General features: G+C 40.2%; 1 protein-coding gene and 1 pseudogene across 1 annotated transcript in view; both read left to right on the top strand.

Annotated features, from left to right (window-relative positions):
* The first annotated feature begins 1,189 nt into the window (after positions 1–1,189).
* LOC116888804 lies at positions 1,190–2,116 on the top strand (annotated as a pseudogene).
* A 2,222-nt stretch (positions 2,117–4,338) lies between these two features.
* The window catches only part of Usp26 (ubiquitin specific peptidase 26), a 43,950-nt gene continuing 24,218 nt past the window's right edge, over positions 4,339–24,070 (top strand). Inside the window, exons 1-6 of the mRNA XM_032889540.1 lie at positions 4,339–4,520; positions 4,594–4,679; positions 6,160–6,218; positions 6,978–7,064; positions 7,619–7,664; positions 9,245–9,300. The gene's annotated coding sequence lies outside the window, so the exon portion shown is untranslated. The remainder of the gene's footprint in view (positions 4,521–4,593; positions 4,680–6,159; positions 6,219–6,977; positions 7,065–7,618; positions 7,665–9,244; positions 9,301–24,070) is intronic.

The raw sequence follows: 24,070 nt of genomic DNA, 5'->3' as shown, positions 1-24,070 counted from the left end.
TTAAGCAAAAAGAAGTGAAGTAGCTGGGAGGTGGTGGTGCGCACCTTCAATCCCAGCACTCGGGAGACAGAGGCAGACAGCCTGGTCCACTGAGCAAGTTCTAGAACTGCCAGGGATATTATATAGAGAAACTCTGTCTTGAAAAAACAAACAAACCAAACCAAAATAACAGCAACAACAACAAAGTACCCAAAATTAGTGAGCGCACCATGCCCTCAAACATGTATGGTCTACATATGCAATCCTCTGGTTCTCAAATTCATCTCCCACTCTCCAGGCCTTGTGGTAGTTTCTTCCAGTCCCCTTTGAACCATTATTTTATAGGTTAAATGTCTGGTTCTGGCAAGCTTTTTTGAACGATTTTCCAAGCTTGTTTTCAAAAGCTTGCCATTTACTTTTAAGCCCCTAGGGACTGGTCATATGGTAGATGGGCTTCACTGCTTTTATTTATTTATTTTTTTTATTTTATTATTTTTTTTTACCTTGGGCTTTACAGAATTTTATCGATATCCACACAAGTGGAAACTTCCATATGTGTGTAGTTTGATGGTACCGCATTCGCTCAGGGATTGACCTGGCTACCAGCCCCTTCCCAGATTCCCTTGAATCTGCCCCGTAAAACTCCACGCAGGCTCCTGCCAGCACACACACACACACACACACACACACACACACACACACACACACACACGAAGTTTATTTTACAACTTGCCTTCTTGGCACAATTGCTAAGCATTACTGTCTCCTGCTTGGAAAAGTGTGCCCTTGTCAACATTTTTATCTCCGTCTCCCCACCTGCTCTAAACTTTAGTGGATAGTCCACCTAGGCCCTGTTAAACATCCCTGACCACCCATCTCTCCACCTCCCCTAAACTTCAGTGGAGAGTACACCTAGCACCTATCAAAAAGATCGCTGACACCCTTCTATCCACCTGCCCTAAACTTCACTGAATACTCCAAAAAGCCCCTGTCAAACATCCCTGCCAATACTTCTCTCCACCTGACCTAAACTTCAGTGGCTAGTCCACCTAGGCCCTGTCAAACATCCCTGGCACCCTCCTGTAGTAGTGGCCACAGACCCCAGCTTTCCCCGAGACTTCACATGGTTGCTGTGTTCTTCTCTGTACAAAACATGGCAGAGGCCAGTTCGGGGACCGTCTGTGCATGGCACTGGGGTTCTAAAAGAGCTTAGCTATTGAGAAGATGGTGGACCACTTGGCAAACACAGAGATCAACAGCCAACAGATTGCAGCGGTGGAGAGCTGTTTTGGGGCATCAGGGCAACCGCTGGCCCTGCCAGTTCATTGTGCTCTAGGGCGAGGAGTGCTGACCAGGAGTGCATAAAAAGGCCAAGCCATGCCATCTTCTTCCTTTTCAACGACATCCTGGTGTATGGCAGCATTGTGCTGAGCAAGCGCAAGTACCGCAGCCAGCATATCATCCCCCTGGAAGAGGTAACTCTGGAGCCACTGCCCGGAGACCCTGCAGGCCAGAACCGCTGGATGATCAAGACAGCCAAGGGAAGTCCTTCGTGGTGTCGGCAGCCTCCACCACGGAGCGCCAGGAATGGATAAAGCCACATCGAAGAGTGCGTGCGGAGGCAGTTGCTGGCAACAGGCCCGCCACCCACCACCGAGCACGCAGCGCCCTGGATTCCCGACAAGGCCACGGACATCTGCACGCGCTGCGCGCTGCACGCAGACACGCTTCTCGGCGCTCACCCGGCGTCACCACTGCCGCAAATGCGGGTTTGTGATCTGTGCTGAGTGTTCCAGGGAGCGTTTCCTGTTGCCACGTCTCTCCCCCAAGCCCCTTCGTGTCTGCAGCCTCTGCTACCGAGAGCTGGCCGCCCAGAAGCGGAGGGAGGAGGCCAAGGAGAGGTTCAGGGGCTCTCCGGGGCAGCTGACCCACCTAGGCGGCACCATGTGTGGTGCGTCCAGTGGCGATGATGATGACTCCGATGAGGACAGAGAGGGCAGTGGAGATGATGACTGGCCCACCCAGGTGGAGTTCTATGCTTCTGGTGTCTCCTGGTCAGCCTTCCATAGTTGACCCTCACCTGCAGGGTGCCTCAAGCCAGCCCTCTGCCGGGGATCCTTGCCCACAGTAGTGGGCATGTGACGTGGCTGTTCCAGAGCCATTACTAGAGCCTTTCTGCTAGGCAGGCAGCTCCTAGGCCCTCTTCTAATTCTTTTCAGAGAATTTCCTTTCCATTTCACAAGCTACAGCTGCAACCCTTGGAGTTAGACCAGGCCAGGTGTGCCCCAAGCATTAAGTTGGGAGTTGAAAAGGGCAAAGGGAAGACCAGACCAGAACTGGGAGGGTCCACTTCAACTCTGAAGCTGGGGCTCCAGACCCCACTCCCACCTCCAACCCCTAACAGGTACAGCCCACGGGAGGGCAATGAGGCTGCACATCTACCATGCAGGCGCCACCACCTGGCCACTGGGTGCGTGCCAAGCTGGACCCAGATGTACAGTGTGTGCCCTCCAGGCCAGCCCATCGAGGTCTCTGCCCTGTCACTACCAAGTGTCTGGTGTCTGTGTGTCCTGTCCCCAACTCTGTCTGTGGTCAGTAGAATCAGTGTTTTCTCTTAGGACTCTAGGTTCAGGGACAAAAACCCTATCCAGACTGATTTATCAATAAACAAAAATGAAACACCAAAAAAAAAAAAAAAAAAAAAACCATGGCAGAAAAAACCCTCTCTCCTTCCTTGCGTCTTCCTTCTTCTCTTGGGAGTCCCACCTGTATCTACTGCCCAGCAATTGGTCCCTGCCTTTCTTTATTGATAAATCAAGAACCAATTGTGGAACAGGATCTTAGCATCAGCACTGCCCCCCTTCATCTCCATGCAAAGCTTGCAGCTTCCCATCTCAAGTTGCTGGCTGCTCATTGTTGTGATGGTCGAGAAAACTCCAACTTCTGACCTTAATTCCTGCAAACTCTGACCTGACCCAGTCCTCACAAGTGTGTAACTATGGTTTTGGTTTTGATTGTTTTTTGTTTGTTTGTTTGTTTTTGTTTTTGTCGTTGAGACAGGGCATAGCCCTGGCTGTGCTGGAACTCTCTCTGTACACAAATGCTGGCCTCAGACTCAGACATCTACCTGCCTCTGCCTCCCCAGTTCTGAGATTAAAGGCAAGTACCACCATGACCGTCTAATTCAGACACAGAAGGATGAGGCAGTTTCTCACATAGCTGTGCATTCCACCACGCTAGAATAATTGTGGTTTTCATGTTTAAAAACCCACATTGGTAAGGCATGTCTCTAATTTGGCTTAGAGACTGACTCTTCTAGCAGTCTTAACAAACTTGGCTAATTATAATCTGTATTGAGTCTGGGAACTTGAATTTTATTTCACTGTCCCTCAATGTCCTTCAGTACTCTGGCCCCCATCCCACACTAAACCAGCTAGTATTAAGGCATCTGGCAAGTTTCTAGCAGCTAAGGCAGAAATGGCAGGAAAGATTTCTATATAAAAGGGAATAACCATTTCTGAAGGCTAAGGCAGACATAGCTAGGGAAAACACTCTTTATATAAGTGAAAAGCCGTTTCTAACCACTAAGGCAGACATGGCGGGAAAGAACGCTCAAAAACGGGAAGAACCATTTCTTCCCTGCTAACGTAGAAATAGCTGGGGAAAACTCTTGATGAAAGGGAATAACAATTTCTTAACTGTGAAGGTAGAAATGGCTAGGGAAAAAAAAAAACTCTCAATAAATGTGAAAAAAAAAAACGTTTAAAAGGGATAAAGCAGAAATAGAGCAAAAGAAAAACCGTTTCTAACAAATAAGGTAGAAATGGCTTGAGGAAAAACTCTCCACAAGAGTGAAAACCTGTTTCTAAGGGCTAAGGCAGAAATCGATATGTAAAACAAACAAAAAAAAAACTCGATAAAAATGAGAAACCGTTCATAATTGCTGAGGTTGAAATTGTGGAAAAGGTCTAAATGGCAAAGAAAAACTCTCAATAAATGTGAATAATTTCTAAATGTCTGAGGTAGAAACGGCAGGGGGAAAAACTAAATAAAAGTAGAAAGCCGTTTCTAACGGCTAAATGAGAAATGGCGCGAAAGAAAAAAATTTTTGATTCAAAAGTGCATCTTGAGCGCGGGCATTTATTTTTTGAATTTGGTACTGAACCAATCAGAGTGTGGATTCTGAGTTACATCACAGCAGGTTTGATTTTGTACTTCCCACAATTCTTAGAGCCCCCAACGGTCGGAAGTACTTAAATGCAAATACTTTTCACCAATGAGGAGTAAGTATGTAGGATAGGGAGGTTCTCTAGTTAAAGAGAAGATGAGAGTAAACATTATCCATGTCAATCATCTTAGCCACAACCAATCTAGGTCCGTGGAGGTGGTACCATAAACTGCCTATAAAAGGAGGCTCACAGGGTGTTCGGCCTCCATTTTGTCTCAGCTTTCGGGGTGTGCTGTGGTAGGTTCTCTGTGCTCCAGAAAGCTAAGGGGCTGGTTAGTTCTCGAAACAAACAGGACAGCCCGGTGACATAAAGGTGAAGACCAGTTGTGAGTAGTGAAGGGGAGCTTCCACTGGGAGCGTCTACATTTTCTGGTAGCCTTGACCAGGAGTGTGGGCTCGACCAGTGCAGACCGGACCAGACCGGATCAGACCAGACCAGACCGGATCGCAGCTTAGACTGGGTGCACTAGCGGTAAGCATGTATGGGAAGTGTGGATTCATGGGGAGCTTTGACTGGGAAAGACAGGAGTGTCAGCCTTAAGAAGCTGTCTTTGGGGTTGGGAATTTGGTAGAGCACTTGCCCTAAAAGCGGTTGGTCCCCAGCTCCGGAAAAAAAAAAAAAAAAAAAAAGCTGTCTTTAAGATTTATTTTAGTTCTTATATTTCATACAAAAATTATATACATTCAGTTCTTAGTTATATGTAGTATGCTCTTTATAGATATTTACAGACTAATATATTTCCGTAATGGTATAAATTTATGTAAGGAAATAGTATTGTGTATATGCTTTTATTTCCTAAGTCTATATGTGAGAAAATATACTGAAGCCCACTTTACTCATTAGAATTTTTTTTTTTTTTTTGAAAAACAAAAAGTTAGGTTGAGGTCTCAATGGGTAAAGCCGGAATGTGTGAAATTCCAGCACTCCAGAGGTGAGCACAAGTATACAGTGATGTATCCAGTTAAGAGCACTGAGTGCTCTTCATAGAACCTAGGTTCAATTCCCAGCACCAAAAAAGGCGGCTAAGGGGCTGTAACATCAGTCCCAAGGGATCTGTTGCCCTCTTCTGGCCTCTTTGGGTACTGAATGTATAGCATATACAGGCATACATGTGGGTAAAACACCCATACAAGTAAAATATTTTTAAAGGGTAAGGTCGGTAAGCCTTATAAGGTTATCCTATGCTTTGAGGTTCAGCTAAATTGCGCTCTCACCTTAAAACCTGATTTTCTTTGTTTTATTTGGTTAATTACTGCGTTTGGACCCTCTTGTGTGTGGTTTTATACTTTGGTGGTGTTTTCAATTTAAAAGTATGACAGAGCATCTATGGAAATCAGGATAACTTGCAGGGTTCACCTAACATCCCCCGACCATGGGAAATGGAAATTGAACTAAAGCTCGTAAGTTTGCAAGGTATCTCACGTCTCAGAAAGCAAATGTGTGAATATTCAAAAGTTTGGGTCAGTAGAATACACTTGGAAGTCATGTGGTTGTAATGGGTCTTTTTGCTTGGTTAGCTTTTAGTTTTCTGTTTGAGGACAGGGTTTCATGAAGGCTAAACTGGCCTCAACCTCACTATGTAGCTGTGGCTGGCCTTGAATTCCCGATTCTCCTGCACTGGAATTTTAGGTATGTATTACCTCTCCCAGCCTTTTCTGTGTAGTAGTAAAGTTAGATATTTTATGGTCAATTTACAAATTCTGCTGGAATGCCCAAAAAGGTCTTGATGAAATAGACTTGACATAACCCTGTTAGAAAAACACTGGGCATTCGTTGCTCACTATATAGTATTTAATAATTTCTTTTTGGTGAATTCAGTATGAACTATGGTTTATTTTGAAGGGAGTGTTAGTGATTTGGATTATGTAGTCAGAATTAAAATGTGCTGCTTACCTTATGTTATCTTTTTCTCTCCATGTCTGCCTCCCGCCTCCCAATCTGTTTTCAGAAGTTCTTCTGAGAAAGAGCACCAGTGTCCAAGCCAGGTAGTGCTTGACTACCTACTCACAGGTAAATGCTCTCACAGGTTTCTGTAGAATGTCCTTTAGAGAATAACAGAAAACTACTTTTACTACTTTTTTTTTTTTTTTGGAGCTGGGGACCGAACCCAGGGCCTTTTGCATGCTAGGCAAGCGCTCTACCGCTGAGCTAAGTCCCCAACCCCTGGAAAACTACTTTTGTGGCCTGCTTATATAGTTGTGTAAAATGAAGAAGATAGAATGGGTACTCATTTTTAGAAATGAGAAATTCAGAGCATATGTATGCTGTGAGAAGTTCAAGATATTTTACAGAGGATCAGCCATTCCTTCCCCTGTGCTATCACTAAATCGATGTTAAAACTCTTTCCCTGAATATGCAAAATACCAACAGTGATGGAGTCACTTCTGGAGTGTTGCTGTCCCATTCTGGGTTAGAGACATTGTCTCTACAACTTGCACCCCCCCAACTTATGTTTTTGTTTATGTGCATGTGCACATGTATGGAGGTCAGAAGAGTAGTTGGATGCCTTGGAAATGGAGTTACAGGTGGCTATGAGCCACCTGGTTGTGGGTGCTGGAAACTGAATTCTGATCCTCTGTAAGAACACTATTTACTGTAAACTGCACACCACTCTCTAGTTCCACAATTTACTCCCCGGAGGCATCCTTTCCCAGTTACTACTTACTGACTTGTGTGCTGTGCCTGCCACTGAGAAACATTAACATCCTTCTGCTCTTCTCACTTCACAAGAATGAATTCTGAACAATAAGCCACTTTTTTTAATTTTAGAAAATCTCATCGACAGTGGAAGAATTGCCTGAAGTGGATTGTAAAAACAACTGCAAGAGTCAAGAGAGTGTTGGAGGGAGTGTTCAGGTACCTTTTTTGGGTATAACAATGTGATTTTGAAGAGGAAGTGAGATGGGAAGGGGGTAGGGATGTAAGGCCTATATAACAAATGGGTGATAACACACATGGCAGCTTATTGGTTTATCCCACTCAGCATGGATTTGGTAAAGAGGTCCAGAAGTCATACATAAGCAATATAAATAGTAAATAGGCCAGTTCTGCAAACCTTCACCTTTCCATTTCTTTTGAAAATGTTGCTGAGATGCTAAGGCATTCTGGGAGTGTAAATGTCACTTAGCTTATTTTCACAGTAGCTTTTTGAATAATCTGTCTACTAAGCTGGTTTCTAACATTTCTATTTTTAAACTGTTGTTTAAATTGTCAGTGAATTCCACCATTGGAACCCAGGAAGGATTTCTGCTCTATTTGCTAAGGCACCTTGACACCCGTGTCTCCCATTTTGTGTAAAAGAAACAGGGATGAATGGATTTAAGTTGGGTGCGACACAAAGCATCAATTTTAAGTGAACGTCACTGAATGTTAGCTCTATATAATAAGTGTTCTTTCTTGTCACTGTTTAGGCCAGAGTCTCTGTTCCATACAGCAGCAAATCCTAAGGCTTGAGTGGTAAGCACATTGTATTTGTTATGTTTTAACTTAAATTATTGTTTGAGGTTTATTCCCCAGGTGTGTAGAGGTCCTGAACCTGAACTTGATTTTATCTTTACTGTTAGTTTTCAGCAAGATTCCTTTTTAATTTGATGTGTATTTGGAGTTTTAATGTGTTAATCCATGGTGTTGTTTTATCTCTGAAACTTTTACTTAGATTAAATGTGTCTTCATGCTGCTTATTTTATATGAGTACCAGAGAGAGTTTAGATTGCAAGGGTAATTTTAGGTCAAGCCTATGGATAATGGCTCTTTTATGGAGGAAAGGGGCATTTTTTTATAGTACTTCATGAAAAGGCACTATTTACACAGGAGTTAATAGGCTCAAATTTTAATTTAAAAATAACTTCCAAATTATAATTGCAGTATGTGCTTACAAGGAAAGTCTAGAGACTACAAAAAGTAGTGTTTAAAAACAATTGGCTTTTGATAGGAAAAGAAAAATCAGATATGTGGGATTTTTCCAGTTTCTCAGATATAAATGCTCCCATACTGAGTAGTTTTAAACAATTATAATGACATAGGGGAATACAAATTTAGGAAAAGATACACGATTGGTTCATCTGGGTCAGCTCTAAACAGCATTGAGTACATCTAAACTTACCTATGGTCTAAGTATCTAGTCATGACCACTCTGAATATTTTTATTATATTCCAATGTTTTTATGAAAATATCCATATTAGTTCAGAGAAGATACCTTTAAATTTATACACTCTCATTCAAGTGTCTTCATTTCTTATTTCTAAACTTTAATTTCTATAGTATTTAGGCAAAGGTGTAGTAACTAATGGAACTTAAGGATTCCATTTTGTTAAACCAAATAATCTAGACAGCTTGGTATTGTGGGCAATTTTAAAAGCATGCTGCTGAGATAACAGCAGGCGTAGAAGCAGTAAAAGACAATGGTCTTCACAGTACCTTTGGCAATTTGAAGCTTGATCCCGTCACTGAAGGTCCTATGAGAGTATGAACAAGTGAAAAGGAGGTTTTTTGTTTGTTTGTTTGTTTTTGTTTTTGTTTTGTTTTTTGTTTGTTTTTTTTTTTTTTTGCCTAGTTCATATTATCGTTTAATGTTTGAATCGGACTTTGGGAACTTACTGCCTCTCATGGTAGGTCTACTTGAGGATCCAAAAGGAACTATGGAACACATAATTTAAAAAATTGTGCCTAAGGCCTAGAAGGAGCTGATGAGGTCTCATCAAGGCTAAGTGTCAGATTCTTGAGGTTGCCCAAGTGAAATAGAAAAATCTAGATAGCCACAAGTGCCCCTAGAAAGCCTCATGCTGCTTAATTCCTAAGCACTTGAGACGTGAATGTTCCCTTTTGGGTTTTCTCTCACGGTTAGCATGGAGGCTTTGCTCCCCTTACTCAGGTCCTGATAACTGGGGAAGCACCTCACTAGATGATGAAGGGCAAGAAATAACTCCTGAGAGCATCAAGGGGAAAAGTGGGAAGGAGGTATGATTGATGCACAAGGGGCATATGTAGCCTGCTACCCAGTGATTTTTTCTTCCCCAAATTTGGTCTCTTTCAACAGATCTCCATTCACTGTTTCCAGCTGTGCTGAGTGCCTGTCTTAAGATTCTGATAGAGGTGAGACTGAGCTACAGAAGTGAAGCTTTGTAAAGCACACATTTTTTTTATTCATAAAAACAAAATAGTTACGGGTGAAGATTTGAAAGCTTATGTGAATATTTATTAAAACAATCTAAAAGTCTAGATGGTAATAGGTACTTGTATAATATAAATGTGTGTATACACACACACACACACATATATATACATACATATATATATATATTACATTACATTTTTTTTACTTAAAACCATACATGTCATCGAGATAGCTCATGGAAATCCCATCTCAGTGAGGTCAGGTTCTTTGAGGGTTCTGACCAAAGCATCTCTGAATATCCCTGGATAATATTAATGCAGATCATTTGAATTAATCTAATTTCTCCAAATGTTTATCTTAGGGTTTTGGCTTACCCTGTTTATTCTGTCTGGAGTTTTAGTCATCTCTAATATGCAGATTGAAGGGATTGGTGGTATCATTAGCTCAGGACCCCCAAGACTAAGTTCTCAGCACAAATAGAGTTTATTTACCCCAGAGGGACAAAGAACAGGGAATAAGAGACAAAAACAGGAGATAGAGAGGGAGAAGAGGAAGGGAACAAGGGAGAGAGGAAAGGAGTATTTGTCCTGGAAGGGGTGGGGGCAATGACAATGGGCTGCTTTTAGATAGAGAGGAGACAGTTTAAAAATCTCAGTTTAAAAAGGTAAAAGAAAATCCATGTTAGAATGAGGTGTTTAAGTTTTGCAGTTAATTAGGTGAGCCAAAGCACTAGTTTGATTGTTGGACTTCATTACTGGTAGCTGGATCTTGGAAGTCAGCCTCAGGAAGAGGAAGTGGCCAAATAAGGGAATAGAGTTTGGGGGTAGCCTTAGGAATGTAACTTTTTAGCAAAGGTGAGGTTATAAGGGAGAACGGAAAGGTTCTGTTAAAGCCACATTTGCCTGGCTTAGGCTGGCCAGAGTCCCTTCACTGATGCCATCCTTTAACTCATCGGAGTGTACTGTGTTACTTTGTTATATAATCTTATAATCATGAAATGGGAGAACATATATGGGGTAAGGATAGGTAAGAATTAGATTTGTACAAAGAAATAAAAGATGAGAATTGAAATGGCTAGTGAACTAGAGCACACTTTATTTAAATCCAGAGAGATGACAATTTGAGCTTTGAACCTACTGCAGTCAGAGTACAGGACCCAGTCACTCACTAACTTTAAGTGGAGATTTTGTAGCTCAGGATCTGGAAGGCGAAGAGAAGGTAAATTGGGGGAAAACAGGGATGTTAGCTATCTATTTTTGAAACTTCGGGGTTTGTTGTCCCTTTTCGTAGACACTTGGTGTCTGGGGCTAGAATAAACAGCACTCGTGCTTGCTCTCTCTCTCTCTCTCTCTCTCTCTCTCTCTCTCTCTCTCTCTCTCTCTTCCCCCCCCATCTCCCTCTCCCCCTCCCTCCCTTCTTGCTCTCTCTGCTCTCTCTGATGTCTATTTCTAGTTCACTGGCTGAGTTGCAGATGAGTATTTACTGTTTACTCTAATACACGAATTTCTTGAACCAAAAAGGATGCTTATCTCAAATACCCAATAATCCAACATAAAAATCCAGTAGCTGGATTTATGTCTCTTCACTTTTATCTAACTACATATAAATAACCTTGGTTTTTCAGGCTCCAAAGAAAGAGCTCATCATAATTAACATAGATATGTGAATTTGTGTTTACCTTGACATTCTTAAAATATTTATTTATTATATATCAGTACACTATAGCTGACTTCAGACACACCAGAAGAGAGCATCAGATCTCATTACAGATGGTTGCAAGCTGCCATGTGGTTGCTAGGACATTTTAAGTAGACATTTTAAATTATTTTATCTACATTCCAGACATTGTCTCCCCTTCCCATCCACCACCCACAGTTTTTTTCGTCCCATTCCTGCTCCCCTTTGCCTCTAAGAGAGTGCCCTCCCTCCACCTCACCCCACCCCTGGGCATCCTCCTTCCCTGGGGCCTCAAGTCTCTACAGGATTAGGTGTGTCCTCTCCAACTGAGGTCAGACCAGGCAGTCCTCTGCTACATAGGTGCTGGGAGCCTAGGGCCAGGCCATGTATGATCTTTGGTAGTTGCTTAGTACCTGGAAGCTCTCGAGTCTGGGTTAGTTGACACTGTTGTTCTTCCTATGGTGTTGCCATCCCCTTCAGTTCCTTCAGTCCTTCCTTAACTCTTCCATTGGTGTCCAGTTCTTGAATGTAGTATCTACATCTGTCTTAGTTAGCTGCTTGTGGGGCTTTTTGGGAAAACCTTGCTAGTAATAGTGTCAGGATTTGTCTCCCCCCACCCCCGCCCAGCCCCCAACATGGGATGGATCCCAAGTTGGGCCATTCACTGGATGGACTTTCCTTAGTCTCTTCTCCATTTTTGTCCCTTCAGTCTTTTTTTTTTTTTTTAATTTGGACAGGAACAATTCTGGGTCAGAAATTTTGACTGTGTTGGTAACCCTATCCCTCCTCTTTGGGGCCCTGTCCATCTACTGGAGGTGGACTCTTCAGGTTTACTCTCACCACTACTGGACATTTCAGCTAAGGTCATCCCCACTGAGTTCTGGGAGTCTGTCATATCCCAGATCTCTAGGACTTCTTAGAGGGTTTCCCCATTCTCCACCCCCAGAAGTACATATTTTCATTCATTTTCTTGGCCCTCTGGGTTTCTCCACCACCTACTCCCCGCCATAGCCGATCCTGCCTCCCTTTTCCCCTCCCCTCTCCCACCCTGATCCACCTTTTCCTCTGCCTCCAGTGATTATTTTGTTCCCCCTTCTAAGTGGGATTGAAGCATCCTTACTTGGTACCTTCTTGTTAAATGCCTTAATTTCTGTGGATTGTATCCCGTGTATTCTGTACTTTTTGTCTAATAGGCTTCTGCAAGACCCAAATAACTAGCTTCCTGGAACACTGAGCTTAGTTTAGGTCCTTGGCTTTTAGGTGAAGAATTCTTTTTTTTTTTTTTTTTTTTTTTTTTTTTTTTTTTTTCCGGAGCTGGGGACTGAACAGGGCCTTGCGTTTTACTAGGCAAGCGCTCTACCACTGAGCTAAATCCCCAACCCCCTAAAGACTTACATTTTATTTATTTTTTTTTCTTTTTTCTTTTTTTTCGGAGCTGGGAACCGAACCCAGGGCCTTGGGCTTGCTAGGCAGGTGCTCTACCGCTGAGCTAAATCCCCAACCTTAGGTGAAGAATTCTTTATAAAGTTTAAGGTCTGCACAGATCTTTTTAAAGTATATTGCACCTTTATATATTTACGTTTAAATCCTTCACAGTTTTTTCTTTTTTTTTTTTCTCTTTCTTTTTTTTCAGAGCTGGGGACCGAACCCAGGGCCTTGCATTTGCTAGGCAAGCGCTCTACCACTGAGCTAAATCCCCAACCCCTAAAGACTTACATTTTATTTATTTATTTTTTTTTTTTTTTTCTTTTTTTTTTTTTTTTTTTTTTTTTTTTTTTTTTTTTGGAGCTGGGGACTGAACCCAGGGCCTTGCGCTTGCTAGGCAAGTGCTCTACCAATGAGCTAAATCCCCAACCTTAGGTGAAGAATTCTTTATAAAGTTTAAGGTCTGCACAGATCTTTTTAAAGTATATTGCACCTTTATATATTTACGTTTAAACCCTTCACGGTTTTTTCTTTTTTTTTTTTTTTTCTCTTTCTTTTTTTTCAGAGCTGGGGACTGAACCCAGGGCCTTGGCAAGCGCTCTACCACTGAGCTAAATCCCCAACCCCCCCTTCGCAGTTTTTAACATTTTTTGTGTACTTGAAAAATAAAGAAAAGCAGCCTACTTTTTTTTTTTACATGTTTTTATTGGATACTTTTTACTTACACTTTTTACTTACATTTCAAATGTTATCCCCTTTCCCGGTTTCTAGTCCATAAGCCTCCTATCCCATCCCCCTCCCCCTTCTTCCATGAGGGTGTTCCCACTCATCTACCCCTCCCTTCCTGCCTCCCCTGCGGTGACATTCCCCTACACTGGAGGGTCCAGCCTTGGCAGGACCAAGGGCTTCTCCTCCCATTAGTGCCCAACAAGGCCATCCTCTGCTATACATGCAGCTGGAGCCATGAGTCAGTCCATGTAGTCTTTTGGTAGTGTGTTTATTCCGTGAAAGCTCTGGTTGGTTGGTACTGTTGTCCTTATGGGGTTGTAAGCCCCTTCAGCTTTTTCAATGCTTCCTCTAATTCTCCCAAAGGGGGTTCTATTCTCAGTTCAGTAGTTTGCTGCTAGCATTTGCCTCTGTATTTGTCATGCTCTGGCAGAGCCTCTCAGGAGACAGCTCTATCAGGCTCCTGTCAGCACTTCTTTGCTTCAGTAATATTGTCTGGGTTTGGGGGCTCTATGTGGGATGGATGCCCAGGTTGGGCAGTCTCTGAATGGCCATTCCTTCAGTCTCTGCTCCAAACTGTGTCTCCATATCTCCTCCTATAAATATTTTTGTTCCCCCTTTTAAGAAGTACTGAAATATCTCCACTTTGGTCGTCCTTCTTCTTGAGCTTCATGTGGTCTGTGGATTGTATCTTGGGTAATTTGAGCTTTGGGGCTGATACCCACTTATCAGTGAGTGCATACCATGTGTGTTTTTCTGTGACTGGGTTACCTCACTCAGGATGAATTTTCTAGTTCCATCTATTTGCCTATGAATTTCATGAAGTTATTGTTTCTGATAGCTGAGTAATATTGCATTGTGTAGATGTACCACGTTTTCTGTATCCATTCCTCTGTTGAAAGACATCTGGGTTCTTTCCAGCTTCTGGCTATTATAAATAAGGCTGCTATGAACATAGTGGAGCATTTATCTTTGTTATATGTTGGGGCATCTTTTGGGTATATGCCCAGGTATAGCTGGGTCCTCAGGTAGTAAGTACTATGTCTAATTTGAAAAGACGCCTACTTAAAGCATAAGTATGTATTCCTATAAGGATGCTGTTGCAGTAAAAATAAAAATGGTTTGGCTACCGTTACTGCTTGTTCCCACTCTTATGTGGATCCATGGAACTGTGCACTTCAGCTATCTCTCTGCCAGCTGCTTTCTCACACTGTCCCTTTGGCAGGTTGTTACCAGTCTGACAATGTAGGCCATTTTGGCGTGGCACCATGGCTTGCTAGCCCTAGGCATTCTATAGCTACCCACTCAAGGCTATCTATGCCTACTGGGAAGTTTGCTCACATCCCCTTTAGCCTGGTAAAATCAAAGTTCTAAAAACTTGTAGTTTAACAGTCAGATTTACATGTTAACTTCTCAATCCACAATACATCCACACAATAAGTTCACTGCCAATTAATAAAGATATAAACCGCCCACCTAGACAAAGATGAAAATGACCTAGTCCACCTGGATCTGGATCATCCTGCTCCATTGTCTCCATCTTGATTCTCCCGCTTCTCCTCTTCCTCTCCTTCTTAGACTTTTCCCCACCTACCGGTCCTTCCCATCCAATGATAGGCTTCGCCTTATCCTGGACCTGCCTTGCTGCATAATGACATCATCTTACAAGTTTCACTCTCTAATGTTTAAAAATGAACATGTTTGGATTGATATGAAATGCCTAACATGACCACTTAAGGGCACATTTAGAGGTTTCCCAGTACTCCCATCTAATCCCTATTAGGCCATTTTCTTACACCCTTAAGACTGAGAAGGCCCTGCAGATCAGTTCCCGCACTGTGAACGAGAAATGGAAATTTTGTGAAGACAGGTGACAGATTGTGATTGAATTGGCAGTTGTCTTATCTCTTGCTATTTATCATGATTTCCATTCTACCATACGTGTTTTCCTCTCCAGAGAATGAAACTCAAGAATAGTCTAACAAAGGCAGGAAAGGAAAAGTTGAGTATCAGATACCAGAATGGAAAAATCATAGTGACTTTAGATTATTATTTAATAGTCAAAAGACAGGGTCAAGAATCTGTCTACACCTTATATCAGAACTAGGACAATGTTTAGGAAAATTTCATGGATTAGGTGCCTAATGCTTTCATTTCTTGGGCTAGTCGTTATGTGCTATGTTGGCTATTTCTGTTTAAAACTTGAGTATCTGTCTAGAATTTAAAGTTTTGTAGCATTCTAAGTGGCTGTTTTCAGAGATGGATTAGGGTTAGGCTTGAGGCATAAGAGGTAAGTGGAGTCAGATGAGTATGCATAGTTTAATCCAGTTTGGGTTTAACCATCTAGAACTTTCTGGGTGCATTTATTAATCACGCTTTATAATGTAATTAGAAGGTATAGAATAGTAATCACTACTCTTGGGCTGGGTCTAGACCTACAGTTTTTATATCAACACTCTGCATTGTTAATATTAGGCATGATGCAAAGCAAGGCTCTCAAACATATTTTCTGTAAAGTTCAGGGACTCAGTGCCAGAGTCAGGAAAGAAAGCGAACCATTAGATAGATGTCCTTGAAGTAAAGTACATTTTTTTAAGGGTCCCCATGAAGAAGGTATGGGTTAACATCATTACCTTATTAATTCACAAATAAGCACTTGTTCTATTTATAGAACAGCTTGGTCTTTTAGTAACTCATTATTTAGTCTAGGTATTATAAGGAGAGTGAATTGTAAAGTCAGTGTTAACTTCGTGAATTGACTATCAGATTTTTACTTAAAAAAATCATATCCCATATCAGATTTTTGACTAAAAGCTATAATTAGTTTAAATATTATTATACACTGATTGCTATACTGCTTGCAATAAAATAATCACCCTTGCTAATTACAACTTCTTTGGCAATCTTTCCATTTGAATTTTTTTAATTCTGGTTTTGAAAGGATTCTGTGAAATCAACAATATAAATGTTTAAAGTTCTCTTTCCAAGTATGTGTTCAAAATCAGTTTGTAAAGCAGTATGTGAATAGTTGTGAACCAAGTAGGCTATTTGTTCTAATTGTCCAATTCAGGCCAGTTTGGGTTTATGGACTAATCAAAAATGCTGTGAGAGGGTATCTTTTCAAGAGTGTAGGAGGTTAGCCAGATGTGCCTGGAAGGTTCCTTCAATTTTTGTACATGTAATTTGGTGAAAATTGTTGCTTAGAAGAGAAACTTTCTAGAAATGATACTTAAAGGCTCCCCTCTCACACTTAGATCTGATAAAATTGAGTTAATGGCTTCTTTTCTAAAAATATTTTCTAAATGAAGAGAAAGAGGAAGGATGGTTTCACAGGTAAGAACACATACTAGTTTTGCATAGGAACCAAATATTCCCAGCACCCATGTTAAGAGGCTCATAATCATCTGTAACTCCAGTTCCAGAAATATCTGATATCTGTGTCCTCTGCAGGCACATAAATTCATATGTCGATGAATTTGTGTGTGTGTGTATGTGTGTGTGTGTGTACATGAGAACACACAATTAGAAATAATAAACATTTTTCCTTTAAGTTAATTAATTTTATTTCTGAGATTATATTTTAATCACATTTCTCCCTTTCCTTCTCCACTCCTAAACTTCCCATATATGCTGTTCTTCAAATTCATGGTGTCTTTAAATTTAATAGAATTTTTTCATTTCTTTTTTTTAATTATCTTTAATCTTTTTTTTACAGTCTAGTCTTTATCTTACTCCTGGTTTGCCCTCTGACAGTTCCTCATCTCATTACTCCCCATTCCCCTATCTCCAAGAGGGTGTCCCCATCCCTAGGCCTCCCTACTCCCTGGATCCTCAAGTCTCTCAGAGTTAGGTGCTTCTCTCACTGAAGCCAGACCAGGCAGTCCTCTGCTGTATATGTGTCAGGGGTCCAGGAGCTCATATCAGCTGGTGTATGCTGCCTGGTTGGTGGCTCAGTGTCTGAGAGATCACAGGGGTCTAATCTTTTTTTTTTTTCTTTTTTTTTTCTCGGAGCTGGGGACCGAACTCAGGTCCTTGAGCTTGCTAGGCAAGTGCTTTACCACTGAGCTAAATCCCCAACCCTGATTTCTAATCTTCTTATGGGGTCACTCTCTTCCTCAGATTCTTCCACCCTTTCCCTAATTCAGCTACAGGGGTACCAGACTTCAGTCTATTTGTTGGGTGTAAGTATCTGCTTCTGTCTCAGTCAGCTGCTTGTTGAGCCTCTCAGAAGACAGCCATGCTAGTCTCTTGTCTATAGGCACACCATAGCATCAGTAATAGTGTCAGGCCTTAGGACATCCTCCTGAGCTGGATCCAAGTTGGGCCTGTCACAGGACCGCCTTTTCTTCAGACTTTTCTCTATTTTTGTCCCTGCAGTTCTTTTAGACAGGAACAATTCTGGCACAGAGTTTTTGAGGGTGGGATGGCAACCCCATCATCCCTTCCTCCACTTGATGTCCTGTCTTTCTACTGGAGGTGAAATCTACAAGCTCACTCTCTCCAGTGTTGGAAAAATTTAATACAACTTTTAAGGTCTTTTAAGATCCAAAGTTCCAAAGGACGAACTTGACACTTCATATTGATCATAGCCATTATGCATTTGCTACATGATATGAAACAATTGTGCTGGTCTCAACTTCAGTGTTTTTACTTTCCTTCCCTCTTTGTCTTCCTTTTCTTTCTTCTCCATCTTTTTTTTCCTCTAGTATCACAGAGGAATATATATTTGTAGCCAAGGAAGACCTTGAACTTTGATTATTCTGCCTCTACTTTATGAGTACCAGAATCATAGGTGCGCGTCATAATTCCAAGTTTATACCATGCTGGAGTTGGAATAAAGGACCTCAGGCATGCTAAATAGGTACTCTTGTCAACTGAGATAAATTCCCAGCCCTTTGCTCACTTTAAAATATTTTTTTTCACATTCCACATGTAGGCTATTTTCTTACACCCAGCCCAACCATTGTGTTAGTAGTGAAAGCTATTTCCCTAACAGGTCAGTCATATCCTCTTTCCTCTCCTTTCACTTCCTTCTGTCTTACTTCCCTCCCTATCCCTAAGGAAACCCATTTCCCCATTCTCCAAATCACTTTACTTTAACATTTGAATTTGCTTTTCTATTGCCCCCTAAATACCATACCCTGAAAATGGCCACATTTTACTTTTCTGATTTCTATATTTACTACAGACTATACTTTTATCTGAAGATTTGGGGCTGAGAGCCTTTAATGAGAACATGCAACATTTTTTTTTTTTTTTGGTTCTGGGATACTTCATTAAATATGATCTTTTTTAGTTTCATATGTTTATCTGTAAATTTAATGATTTCATTTTTATTTACAGTAGAGTATTCCATAGTGTATTTGTGCTACATCTTCATTACCCACTTGTTGGTTGAAGGCATTTATATTCTTTCCACTTGCTGTTTGTTGTGACTAGAGCTGTGAAGAACATGACTGAGGGAGTACCTCTGGAGGAGGATGTCACGTTCCTTTGGGAACATGCCAGGGAATATCTGGGTCACATGGGAGATTTTCAGCTTTTTAAGGATTTCCCTGGCTGGTTTTTAAAGTATCTGGATTAATCTGTGATCCTACCAACAGTAAATGAGGGTTTTCCTTGTCCCAACATCCTCACCAGTCTTTATTGTTGGCTGTTTTATTGATCTTTGCCATTCTGATTGGGGTGAGATAAAATCTCAAAAGTTGTCTTGATTTACATTTCCAAAATTGTGAGGGACAATGAATGTTTTTGATGTCTATATTGACCATTTTTAATTCTTTTGAGTACTATTCAGGTTTCAGACCATTCATTTCATTTTATTATTTCTTTTTGTTTTTAAGTTCTTTAGTTTGGATATTAATCCTATGTTGAATGTATACCAGTAGTATTGTTTTGTTTGCTTTTTGTTTTGCTTTACTAAGCAGACAGGTAACTTTGTGGCCATTAATACTGACTTAGTTCTAGCTATAACATAAGAGTGTTCATGCTTTTGGTTTTTTCTAAGATGGAGTTCCACTGTATTACCTAGCCTGATCCCAAGCCTGGGCCCAAGTAATCCACCCATGACCTCCCATTATGTATGACAATTTCACATACTACCAGCTTACCCAGTTTCAATTTGAGCATTCTAGGAGTACAATCCCCAAAGATCCCTCTGTTCCTCAAGTCATATTCTAAGCAATGAAGATGCTGCACAGGTCAGAGGGATAGCAGTCGGTGATCCAAAATAGGAGAAAGTAACATCACACAGGGAACAAATGCTTCTAGCAAGCATATAAAGTCAGGGAGACAATCAGTTCATTGCAATGAGGACACTGCCATACCAAATTTATTGTATTTGGTACTGGAAAAACTCAGTAGCCTTTGGGATTACTGCATACTATTTTAAATTATTGTTAGGCTACATTTAAATTAAAAAATGCAAATCATTTAAATCAAGTATTTACTGGGTTAAACTTAGTATTGCTGGGCTACAGGATCTGGTAAAGATGGTGCTACATTAGGGAAGCTCTGAGAAAAGAATCACATAAAAATCCTTCCAAATCAATCATATTTACAGTATTTGTTATACGTCTCCATGGAAAACGTTGTAGAAGCTCTTAGAACAGTATTCCTTAGGCTACCATGTCTATTTATTCAGTATGTAGATATCCTTTGCTCATGCTGAGGTGTATGGTTTAGTTTTATCCACAGTGATTTAATTTTATAGTGAAAATTAGTATAACTAAGGCCTCAAGCTTATACCAGGCTATCCAAATGAATATATTAATTCTTCAAGCTTTTCTTCTAACAAGGAGAATTTTATCAGCATGGAATAGAGACATTTTAAAAATTATTAGACTGAAAATAGCTTTATAGTCACCCTGGAGCTTAAATATTGTCAGATGATAATAATTAAATAACACCCAAATACAATTTTCAGTAAAGAAAAATGGAGCTGCTTTTAGAAAGTCTGAAAGATAAATCAGATCATCAACATTCTAACATTCATATGAGAAATTTATATAATTCACAATGAGCATGTCAGATCAACTGGAAAATTAGAGTAATTAAATGTTCCAGGGGAAGGAATTTTATTATACGAGCTATAAAACCTTGACATGGCAAGAGTACTTTAAGACCACATTCTGAAGGCACCCAGGAAAATACAGCAACAGTAGGCTGCAGTAAGTGGGAAATAATAGGTTTCCTGGAGACCTTAAGACTAAAGTAATGGAATCCTAGGTAGACATTATTAATGGGGATAGGTGGACCTAGAATTTCTTAACATAGTAAAGACAAATTCCATAATGCTATAGTAAAAATGCTTTGATGTATACAGTGGATTAGCAATGAAGATCAATAACCACTTCTCTCCTGGATCACTATCTCCCCTACCTTCCTCTGACCCTTTTTAAGTTCTTGTTACTTCCCTGGATGTTTATATAGCCTTAACAATTATTATCTAGCTTTTATTTAGGTTATCTACTATTTTCTATGATAATAGTGCATCGATAAGATTTCTTCTGCCAAAATTTGTTACTTATTCTGCTACTTGCCTTAACAACTTGAGCCACTATGTTCCAATCTATATCTGGTTTTAAGTCCAAGACTTCATGTGAAAAGGGCATTAATTCTTATTAGTTTTTTTTCTAGTTACGACCATAGAATATACTTTTGATTTTTTCATTTTTGAGGGTTATTCACTACAGTTTTAATTCTTAGGTAATTTTCTTATTTGTAGTAAATTGTTAAGTACATGTATAAGAGCAGGTTTCTGAATTGTTGAGAAATTATTCTATTGGGCCTCATATTTAGTTGATACTCGACAGAACACTATATTTAAAACGGTATACCTCTTTTCATTTTCTTCTTCCATTTAGGGTCTTTTTGTAGTCATATGCTGGACCCCTTAGACCTAAAATATTTAATACCTAAGTTTCTTTCTACGTGTCTCTGAGGTTACTGCCTAACATTCAGGGAATATTTTTTTAAGATTTCGAGACTCATTTTATTGAATGCCCTACCTGTACTATGTTTCATCCTCTTTAGGTTCCATTCTTGGTGATACCTATTAGGTTCCTTACATCTAATTATGTCACCAGCTATGGTGGTGGTAGGCATACAAAGAAACCATTGATTCTAGTCTTCAGAGTTTTTCTCTAATAAAAAATAGTCTTCATTTCTTCCTCCATTTTCTCATAATATGCCATGTCTCTCCCTTAAAGACACCAGGCCTAGATTTCTTTGTCAAAACATCCTGAAGATTGCCTTTGATAATGCCAGAACATGGATTTTAATATAGTTTATTTTTGTGAAGTTTTATGTCACATAAACCACTTAACATGTAAAATAACAAGTAGAGGAAGGTAAGTTCCTTATAGAAGTTTTCCTGTGAAGAATTTAAAATCTCACTGACATTCTGTTTACATAGTTTCTACTTATCATATAGTTGATTAATAAAAAGCCTCAAAATATTGCCTTGATAATACAGATGCACTGTGTTTTAACATATATTAACTCAGTGAAGTTCTGCAGTTTACTCCTCTAAATGTAAAACATTGCTTTGCTCATGCCAGTTCTAGAGAACTTTGCTTCAGTGATGCTGTTTTATGCTGAATTAAATCTTTCTAGATTCAGAGCTCAACTAGTCTCCCACTTACTGCAGGGTTCCTTTTACTGTGCTCTCCACCTGCTTCTCTTGCCTAGTAATGGACCAAACCCTTCTACCTGAACAGGGAGTTCAAATTGTTAGTTGGTACATGCAGTTAGATAAATGACAAGAGTGTGTGTGCACATGCGCGCACTTGCGCAGGTGGGTGCTTACACAGTGGAGTTAGTGGGGTATTTCCTAACTGTTTGAGACATCTCAAAAATGATTACAAGGTAAAGGTGAGTTTTCTGATTTTAAGCTTTGTCTTTGAATTTGAGGCTAGAAACCACTGCTGCTTTGAATCTGCGTTTTTCCCCCTCACTCACTGCTCACTACAGTGACGCTTGATGAAGAGAGTTTTCCGTGCAACTCCTAACAACCTGTGAAAGCCTGCACACATTGTAACATCAGTAGTAACAGAAAATGGCTTGTCTTTCACGCTTAGAAGGTCCTGAAAGACGTACCTTACAAAAGACACAAATGGGACTGAAAGAAGGAAGACCGCACACTTCTCTCCATAACTTTTAATGTTTTTTCTATACTGTTGGCATGCTGACAGACACATACTCTTTGTGTGTGTGTGTGAGTGTGTGTGTGTGTGTGTGTATGTATAAACAGTGTATATACATGCACATACAAACACGTTACACAAAGGTTCATGACTGTTACTAAATTGGAATGTTTGATATTCCCATAGATCTGAGAATTTTTCTTTTATAATTTTGTTCCATAGGGATTTCTATGACTTTGTATCTCAGCTTTTTTTTTCTGCCCATTGAATTTTAGGTTTGGTGGCTTAATCATGCTCTAGAGTTCTTGAAATTTGTGGCCCTGATTGCCTTTTATCTATTGGCTTCTAGGTATAACAGTTCCTTAACCTTGTCATCAGTTCTTCATATTCTGCTTGATGTAGTCTAATGGTGACTTTTTCAGATATTTAAATTTTTGATTTATTGACTTTTCTTCGTTTCCACACCTCATATTAACCAAAAGGCTGAGAAGCCCTCTTCATTTCTAAAACTTGCTATTTTTTTTAGAATTTTAATCTCTTGGTAAATAACTTGCTTACACATACCTACTTACTTACTGGAAATGTTGGTCAGTCTTTAAATTCGAGTTTAAATTTTTCATCTTGTATTTCAACCTTTACATTAACTTCAATTATGATATTGAAGATTTGGAGACATTCTAGAGGAGTCATTACTGTGTTTTATTTTAATTCTCACTTGTGTGCCTGATGTCAAACGTCTCTTCCAGTTTAATACTGGATTTTTGTCTGAGCAGTATTCTCTTGAGGTCTCTACCCCAACTACCATTCAGAAGACAAAGCAGATTGCAGTAACAGCTTTAAAGCAAATAGATATAAGAGAAAACATTTTAAAATTATAACTGCAATAAGGTTAAAGTTAGAAAAGATAGGTGGTAAGATGCCAACTAGGAATTTACAATTGACGAGAGTTAAAAATTCTAAGTAATGGAGCTGGGCTATAATTTAGTTGGTAAAGTGCTTACCTGGCATGCATAAAACCCTGGGTTTGATCTTCAGGGGTTTCTAGCACTGCATAAAACTAGGCATAGTGATGTATGCCTATAACCTCATCACATGGCTAATGAGCGAATGATCTGAACTTCAAGACTGTCCTTGACTGTGGCTTAGTAAGTTCAAGGCCAGGGTGGGAAACATGAGACTCTGTCTCAAAAAAAGTACAAACTAAATTACCGACAGATAAAAACATTAGTAAGCTTAAAATAAAAAGATAGTCAGGTAAGGGGGAAAAGGTAAGATAAAAAAGAGTAAAAAGTATAGAGTGCAGTTATCAGAAATACACACACACACACACACACACACACACACACACACAAACACATACATACACACACAACCCTAAAAGGTAAAAAACAAAAGCTGCTCTGTATTTCCTGAGGAAGTGGATGTGGAGACCCTTCAGATTGAGTTTTGCATTGTATGTAGAGGGCATAGTGAGTTATTTTCTGTAGTAGATAAGGTTAGGCCACCACTGGATATTTGCAAGTGGGGGCCTTTCCCTGCTTTTCTTATAATATTCTGCTAGCATCTATGGCTGCTGCTAGCTGTGTTCCTGCTGATGTTCCCAGTGCAAGCTCACCAATGTGAGTGAATAGAGTCCTTCTGTTTCCAAATACAAAGCCTGAGAGCTCTCCTCTTGGTTGCGTACCATTTTGTAGTGCCCAAGTGTTATGATCTGTTTTTTTTTCCTCAGTCCTTGCAACTATATACCTCATTTTTTTGTTTCAGATTTTATGAA

This window comes from Rattus rattus, chromosome X (genome assembly GCF_011064425.1).
Source record: "Rattus rattus isolate New Zealand chromosome X, Rrattus_CSIRO_v1, whole genome shotgun sequence".
NCBI lineage: Eukaryota > Metazoa > Chordata > Mammalia > Rodentia > Muridae > Rattus > Rattus rattus.
This window is presented reverse-complemented; position numbering and strand designations above follow the sequence as displayed.